Source organism: Culex pipiens, chromosome 1, assembly GCF_016801865.2.
Source record: "Culex pipiens pallens isolate TS chromosome 1, TS_CPP_V2, whole genome shotgun sequence".
In the NCBI taxonomy this organism is placed as follows: domain Eukaryota; kingdom Metazoa; phylum Arthropoda; class Insecta; order Diptera; family Culicidae; genus Culex; species Culex pipiens.
Genome location: NC_068937.1, coordinates 29,460,165 through 29,469,082, shown reverse-complemented (window position 1 = coordinate 29,469,082; position 8,918 = coordinate 29,460,165). Strand labels below are relative to the sequence as shown.

The 8,918-nt window shown below is 33.9% G+C and overlaps 1 protein-coding gene across 2 annotated transcripts in view; it reads left to right on the top strand.

Annotated features, from left to right (window-relative positions):
- Nucleotides 1-8,918, top strand: part of LOC120431687 (uncharacterized) — a 269,709-nt gene that overhangs the window by 214,602 nt on the left and 46,189 nt on the right. The gene's annotated exons all lie outside the window — the stretch shown is intronic.

Here is an 8,918-nt window from a genome sequence, read left to right as displayed (position 1 = left end):
ATTCCACGTAGATTTTTCCCGCCAGTAATGACAGGAAACGCTGACAAACGGAATATGTGCCAAAATCATAAGTGGTTTTTAAGATATGAAGGGAAATCATCGTGAACTGGAACTGCCGGTCATTAGCCCGGGTAAAGTGGAAACGTTGAGATGATTGTTGTCCTCTGCTCTCATCTCGCAAAAAGCCATACAGAGAACCACGTCCCATTCAACCGGCTCCGTGGCTTAATGGTTACGGCTTCTGTCTCCCAAGCAGAAGGTTCAGGGATCAAATCCCGGTCGGTACCTTTGAAATTTGGAATCAGGAATTTTAACTTTGAATATGAACAAAAACTAAAATGAATCAGGTGGGATTCGAACTCACACCTTTGGATTGGTGGTGGTCTGGGACGCTAAACAGTCACCATCAGAAGGTTTACACTCTAGCAGTGAATTGATCCGTAGTGTTGAAACATGTTATATATTCTTCTCATGTTATTAAATACGCGCTGATCCCTGATTTGCCTGAGGGGATTGGAAGTCTAAATATAGATCGAGTTTCCTTCAGATGCTTGCTTCTATGTTTAGGCGGGGCCGAACAATGCCCAGCGACCTCGGAATTGGACCGCAAGGAGCTCTGTCATTCTGAAATGGGTCGTTGGAAGCAGCGCGAGGGCTATCACCACCCAATACCCGGGACTGAGATAAGCTGTATCAGCATTCGGCATGTACACAGTCTGATACAAATTATACTTTCCCATAATTTCGCTACCGGTTAGCGGGTATTGGATTGGACCACACACACACACACATAATTCGATACCTCCCGCTATCGACGGCCCCTTGAAATCTACAACGAGTGAGTCAATTACAATTTTCAAATCACTTAAACTCAACTTAAAATGTATGGTTCATTCACTATTTTAAACTGTTGTAGAATAAAAACGCAAACATTTGACAAAAATTTAAATAATATGTTTATCAAAGTAAAATGATGACAGAGAATTTTTTCAAAAATGGCCGATTTCATAAAATTTAAATAAAAAATTTAGTGGACAAAAAGGTCACGGAGACATGTCTTTTTAATTTGATTTAAAAAAAATAAATTGTAGAGGAAATAAACCCATATTAAGCCTAATCAGCGGTCGTGTTTGAATGATGCTGGATAATCTGGAGTGTTTCTTGAAATTTACTGAAGCCAAGTACACCAACGAGTAAAACAACTTTTTGTGAACATTTCTGTTTATTTTCACTTTTATTAAAAGTTATGATTTTCCATTTACAAGCATTTTAAAAATATATTTCCCAAATGCATTCTAATCAGTCGAGTGCATTGGGCCTCGCCCATTTTTCTATTTTCAGCTTAGTTCTTTTTTTCTTCCAACGCTCTTTTGGGTCTGCTTAGTGCTGCCAAAATTGATGAAATTTTAAGCGAATACTCACGAAAAGTAGCATTTAAAGAGAAAATTTCCTGGCAACACCACAAGTGCTACTGGTGGTGTTGGTGGCCACCCTTTGTTCTTTATTTGCCTTCGCTTCTTGCTCGGGTTTCTTCAGCCTTCGATTGGAATGGGTCGTCAAAATTCAAACGTCAAAATACTTGGCGCGTTTGTTGTTTTGATGGCGCTTGCTAATTATTTACATGTTTCGGGATTATTTTTCAAGTGAGTGACAAACTAATGTGCAAAAGAACATGTTGCCGATAGTTGGAAGCAATTGTATATCTTAAGGGTACACAGCAACGAAGGAAGTTGTTGTCTTCTTATTCCAAAATTGACAAACTTACGGACCCAATCCTGCAACAACGCGTTTGTCAAATTAGTCAAACTTTGTTGTAAATTACTTTGTGGACAGTACTTTAGGGGATGAATAAAAAAATATGTCGATAGTACCCGTAATTTTGAAGATACTAAAATGTCTGTAACAAAAATCTGGGTGCAAAAGCTTTGGTTGATGTGCACCGTTAAGGGCTTTGAAAACGTTAGCGCAAGTGAAAAGATTTTAATGGCGACTTTCGTTAAGCAGTTAACCTCTGATCTTGCGTGTGGATGTGTGTGCCACCAAAATGATGAGAAATGGTCCCGCAAAATAGAAATTATGATCAAAAGTGCATTAAATTTGATCTTTTTGGCCATTACATGGCATAAATTTGCGTGCTTGAGGCGGTGCTGTTGCTGGTAAGTTAATATTTGGAGTATTTTTGGAGCTTTAATCGAGCATCAAACTCTCCATATGACGAAGATAGGTGTTTGATTAGAAAAGGTATATTTCCCCTACTTTAAACAAAATTTAAAGTTTTTTATATAACCAACTTTGCAATCGAAAATTGCTTTAATTTTGTTTTCGACAAAATATACCGCCTTCAAGTTCTAGTAATTTGGAGGTTAATTCATGCTAGAAAAAAGTATTTGTTTGATTTTTTTTTAAGTTTCCTTGTATGTCCAATATCTATATCTATTTTTTTCAAATTGCTTAGAAAATTGTCACAGTTTGCCTTTTTAAGCTTTGATAATCGGATAAAAAGTTTTCGAGGTATTTTTTTCAATGTTTTTTTCATTAGCCTTATTTTTACAACTGACGATATCGCGGCAATTATTGGTCCGATCTTCGATCCAATCTTTCGAAGAAGAATATTTTCAAAACCAAGAAAACATATCAAGAGAGCAAAATTCTTTGGCTTGATTTAAAAAAATTTTTATATCAATGATAAGGAAATTGTACAACGGTCGGCGCGATGTCATCTTAAGGATAATTGGAAAACACTTCCCGATTTAAAACAAACAAAAAAATACATTTTTTTTATTGTACAGTCCGGAATCAAATCACGTCTTAAATTTGTCTTATTTTTGATTGTCGTGCTTAAATATGACCCATAATTTAGAGTTTTTAATCGAAGATGGGAGAAAAATTGCGTTTGGTAATTTAATAGGCAATCAACCATTTAAAATTGACTCAAATGAGGGCGAGGAACTCAAATTTATTTTGAAAAGTTAAAAAAAAAATGCTGTACACGATTCGATTGTCCAAAGTTCTATACAAACCTTCGGATAACCGAACTTCGGATAATCAAGGCTTCGGATAATCGAGTCTAGAATGTAAGTGGAATTAACCCTTAAAACGCTATAACTTGAAAATATTACGTTTTATCGTATAAAATGTTATTTTTTTCTCATTTTTATCTACAACATTACTGAAGACACGAAATTGATCAGAAAACCCTTCACCGAGGTACAGATTTTCAAATATTTTGCCTTCCTCACTCTTAAAATGAACTTTTTAATTTGACCTCCTAAACCCACTCTATTTATACTTATTGACTCAGAATTGAATTCTTAGCAAATGTCTGTACGTGTGTGGGGATGTTGATCAAAAATATGCACTTGCTTTTCTCGGCTTTGCATGAAAATATTTTGTCCGGATGTAGTTTATTCGGTACAGTTTGGGGTCATACAGCTTGGTATTGAAAATTGTAAAGTTTGATCTAGTTGGTAAAAATTTATGATAAAAAATTATTCAGACGACTACAAAAACGGGTAATTTACAACATAACCTCAAAATTGGAAACTATTTCAGACGAAATTACTATTTGAATGAGAGAAAGGCACCAACCACCTAAAGGTGAATTAAGTTCCGTAATAAGGCAAATCGGTTACTGTTTAGAGAAATGTTACACAGATCCCAGGTTTTTCCAAAATTTCCCGTTTTTCTTGTCACCCTGTTGACCATTTTGTGCGATTGGCAAATAACATTTTTCACTGCTACAAATGCTTGTGTTTTACTTTAATGTTTTTGATAAGCTTTTTACTTGTTGTAAATATCTTATTTTTTAAGATTTTAAACATAAAAATTAAATGGCAAATGGCATAGTTGGCATCGAATTGCTCAGAAACACTCAACCAGTTCCGTTCAATACTCACATCACACTGCAAACCTGCAAAACTTACAAAAGAACCAATCTCAGAAAAAAAGAAAAGAAAAACGAACCGCCACTTTTGTATACTCGCAAAATCGACGACAAAAGCTCATTGAAAGCTCCAAGTAAGTGAACAAGTAAAATCCCGTCGGAAATGCTAGCAAAACAAATGAAATCGCGTACGAAAGAGAGAGAAATTTTTCCCTAAACTCACATTTTCCAAAGGGGCTTTAGCAAACTGTAGTTTTGTGAATATACGAAGTTCGTTCTGTGGTACTTTTAAGCAACAAAGCAAAGCGAGACTTTTATCAAAGCAAACAAAACCGCTAGTGAATTCATGAAGAGATTTTTGCGTACAGAAAGAGCGTTTAGTTATATATCTATTCTCATGCTCCTCCAAAAAAGCTTTGTTCAATTGTGGGATTGTGTGTAGGCTAAAGTGTCGCTTGTTGTGTAAATATAGTGGTGATAGTGATAAATGTCTTCGTGAGTGGGGGGAAATAATTAATCTAACTTGACAAAGTTGGAAAAATGTTTGGAAAAGAAATTGTTGGAAACGTTCTTTGTAGGAAAAAAAGGTGGAAAACAAAATGGAACAAAAAAACTAGACATAAGAAAAATCGTAATTTAAAACACATTAACTTCCTTTTTGCTTGGGTTTCACAAGTGAACAAAAAAGTGTAGCTTCTCCTTAGGTAAAAAAAAAAGAAAGAAGGAGCTATCAATCATAGTGAGAAAAACTATTATTTTAAAGTAAAAAAAAAAACAACACACACACAGATTAAATCAATAAACACACAGTGCTGTCAATATCGAATAAAAAAAGGTTGATATTATTTGAAATCCGAAATGTCCCTTTTGAGAGAGAGTTCATCCGTTTGTCATTCTACCGAAATTCCAATCACTTTCTCCATGACTGCATTCAAATGATTGGTGTCACGACAAAGCACCGCACAAGCAAGAAAAAGAGAAAACGGAAAAAAAGACAAAGAGCATGTGCCTTCGGCTGCTTGAGTGTCGAGCATTCGTTTGTTTTAGTTTCGTGTACGTTCACTGACGGTCTCTTCGTATTGACGATAATGACAGGTGCGCTCAGTCAGCATTCAATGATCGAGTCGATGATGACAGCTCTTTCAAATTTCAAGCAGTTTTTTTCATAAAATTATTTTTATTAGGTCCTTTTCGGTGCTAAATTTCAAGCAGTTCATCATTCCTCTTTTGAGCATTGTTTAAAAGTTAACGGACCTAAGCCAGGCACACTTTTCACAAGATTTTTTAGTTAGTTAATTATGAAATTATGAACAAACGAAATGCATTTTTGTTTGATATTAAAGCGTTTGGTATAAAATACTTTTTTTCCAAAAAATGTTTTTTTTAATTTTTCAATTTACATTTTTGTTACTTAAAATCTTTATATTGAATCATTTTTTTTTGTTTAATAGAAAAATCTCAACCTTATATTGTTTGAAGATAAAAAAAAACATAAATTACAAATTGGTTTAAAAAAATCAATATCAATAATTGGAAACATTGGTGTCCAACGACGCGACGTTTCGGTTAACTTTATCATAATACCAGGGTGGCCACTCAAGTTGGGAAATCGGGAAAGTCGGGACACGGCGTCTTTTTCAGGGGGGTAGTATTTTTTGAGAAATAGCAAGAAAACTGTCATATACATATGAAAGTGTGGAACATCCCCGTTCATTTGCGGGGCGAACGAAAATCTTTGGTCGGGAAAAATCAAAGTTATCCTCATTTGAAGTTTTTGAACTTTTTTCCTATGGGGCGAAATTTCGTCTATTTCAATTTAGTATTGTTATAAATCTACATGGGCATGATTTATGGTTCAGATCATATAATTTCTTATGGGAAATGATGCAAGGAACATTTTTCCTGAAGCACGCAAAGTGATTGAAAATAAGGGAAAAAAGTTATAAAGGTTTTATTGAAAATTTGGGAGATTTTCTGATAAAATTTCACACCCCTTTCCCAAAAACCACAATGTTTTTGATATTCAGATCAATATTTCGATGAATTCTTTTTTGAGAAATGTTTCTGGGCCCATTGAGTATATAAATAACTACAGAAAAGTGTAATTGGTTGCGTTTAAGCTCAATTGTATGTCACATTTATGAATTTTGGATTTCACCGAATCAACATATTTTTGTGTGTTTTGGTTATAAAATGTACCGTTTACATTAAAATTTCACTTTTTTTTGTGAGTACATGGTCCACATGATATGTTTTGTATCTAATTGAGGCATGCAGTGTAAATACAATCACAGGGTTTCTATTTCTATGCCTTTTGTTAACTTGTATTTCCATTTGAGCTATATTATTTGTATTCAAACTACAGAGTTGAACTTGCAATTATTGGTAATAACATACATATTGCGTAAAAATCATTAAAAAGTTTAAATGTATGTAAATCTATTAATTTAATCTCAAATAATTGAGCTTAACATACTAAACAAGTCTGGCATCCAAATTTGAAACAACGAACAATACAACAATTAAATTGTTTTGCTAAAAAAACACACAAATAAATGATCTTTTTATTCACAGTGACAGTGCGTGGCCGAATGGTTACGCTGTCCGCTTTGTAAGCGGATGATTCTGGATTCGATTCCCATCTGCTCCAACCTTCCATCGGATGACGAAGTAAAATGTCGGTCCCGGCCTTGGTTGTTTGGCCGTTAAGTCATTCCAGGTGTAGGAGTCGTCTCCATGCCATAAGTACAAACAACACACCAAACCAAGCCAACTCCGGTTGAATCGCTGGCGGCGGTTGGACTCGCAATCCAAAGGTCGTCAGTTCAAACACTGGGGTGGAAGGTTCCTTGGAGTAGAAAGAGGTTTGGGTGCTCTCCCCATTCAAGCCTTCGGACTACTAGGTTCGAGCAGAAACTTGCAATAGAGACAACAAAAGACCTGGGGGTCGTTAATGTGGATGGTTTGATTTGATTTTGATTTACAATATTATCACCTGACCTCAAAATAAGTACGAGATCTCTTGTGAGGTTTAATAAGACTAATACAAATGTGAAAATCTAATGGAAACGGTACATTTTATAACAAAAACAAACAAAAATATGTTGATTCGGTTGAAATCCAAAATCCATAAAAGAAGCTTACAGTTGAGCATAAACCCAACCAATTACACTTTTCTGTAGTGCTTTATATACTCAATGGGCCCAGAAACATTTCTCTAAAAAGAATTAATCAAAATAATGATCTGAATATCAAAAACATTGCGGTTTTTGGGAAAGGGGTGTGAAATTTTATCAGAAAATCTCCCAAATTTTCAATAAAACCTTTATAACTTTTTTCCCTTTTTTTCAATCACTTTGCGTGCTTCAGGAAAAATGTTCCTTGCATCATTTCCCATAAGAAATTATATGATCTGAACCATAAATCATGCCCATGTAGATTTATAACAATACTAAATTGAAATAGACGAAATTTCGCCCCATAGGAAAAAAGTTCAAAAACTTCAAATGAGGATAACTTTGATTTTTCCCGACCAAAGATTTTCGTTCACCCCGCAAATGAACGGGGATGTTCCACACTTTCATATGTATATGACAGTTTTCTTGCTATTTCTCAAAAAATACTACCCCCCTGAAAAAGACGCCGTGGGGAATTCGTCAAAAATCGGGAAAAGTCGGGAATTTGTGATTTTTTTGTCAAAAAGTCAGCATTTCCAAGCATACATGTTTGAAAATTATTTTTTAACTCTTGAATAATTCCATAATATTTTGTACGATTTTCAAATTAAATTCATTAAATTCTGCTTAATTAACTTACTTTGAATTTAATGTTCTTTTCACTATTTCAATAAATTTGAGATCGAAAAGGCTATTTAGACACCAAATTTTTTTTCTATTTTTTTATATTCTGAAATAAATATTGGATATCTTTAAAAAAATAATTGTAATAATATTTTTTATGACTAAAATGATCTTTTTGAATTTTTGTTTATCAAACAAGGGATAAAGTTATTGAAAACTGTTTCAATATTTGAGAAATAATTCTAACTTGGAAATAGCAATGTTTATTTTTTGTAAACATTTTTAATTTTTTAAGCTAAATTCATAACGTAATTTAAAAAAAATCAAAATGTTGCCTTTGAACTTTTTTGTGAAACTTTTTCGTGAGAATGTGCTTATTTACTATAGATAAAACATGATTTTCAGTTATCGGAAAACTTAAGATCGAATAAAATGTAATCGCTGTTAGTTGGCTAAAAACGAAACGAAACTATTGGCACTACGCCCCCCGGGGCATGGCCTTCCTCTAACGTGGGATTTCTGCTCCATCGCCTCTGACGAGACAGGAGAAACCGGGACCGACGTTTTACTTCACCATCCGATAGAAGCTCAGTGGATAAGGCGGGAATCGAACCCGCGTCTCATAGTATCATCGGGATCGGCAGCCGAAGCCGCTACCCCTGCGCCACGTTAAATAACTTTTTTACATTTTGAAAACATAAAAAAAAATAATTTGCAATAAATAATTCCAAGAAGTTTTCAGTTACTGCAAAATTGTTTAAAGGATTTGGCTCTTCAAACATTTATCTTAAAATAAGTGTATTGATGAGATTTCGATTATTTTTCAAAGATACCTAATTGTTTATGTTTCTAGTCTTAATCAAAATAATGAGCTTCCATTCTTTGAAGTATTTTTTAAGCATTTGATGTTAAGTTTCTATGATAACAAAAATTGCCAATAGCTTAATTTTTTTTTAATTTTTGTGTTTTTTTTTGGTTGATATTAACTTATTTTATAAAGAGTTTTTTGTTTCAGATAATTCTTTAGATATAAAATGCCTATTATTTGAGCTTTCTGAAAAAGTCGGAAATTTGAAAATGGGACTTGACTGGTCACCCTGCAATATATGCGTTTCACTGGTGAAAAAACTAAAACTTTCACAAAATTTCTTATTTCTTGAAAAAAAACTAAAATTTTCCCAAAATTTCTTATTTCCTGAAAATACTCAAATTTCAAAAATTTGCAATTTGGGTGT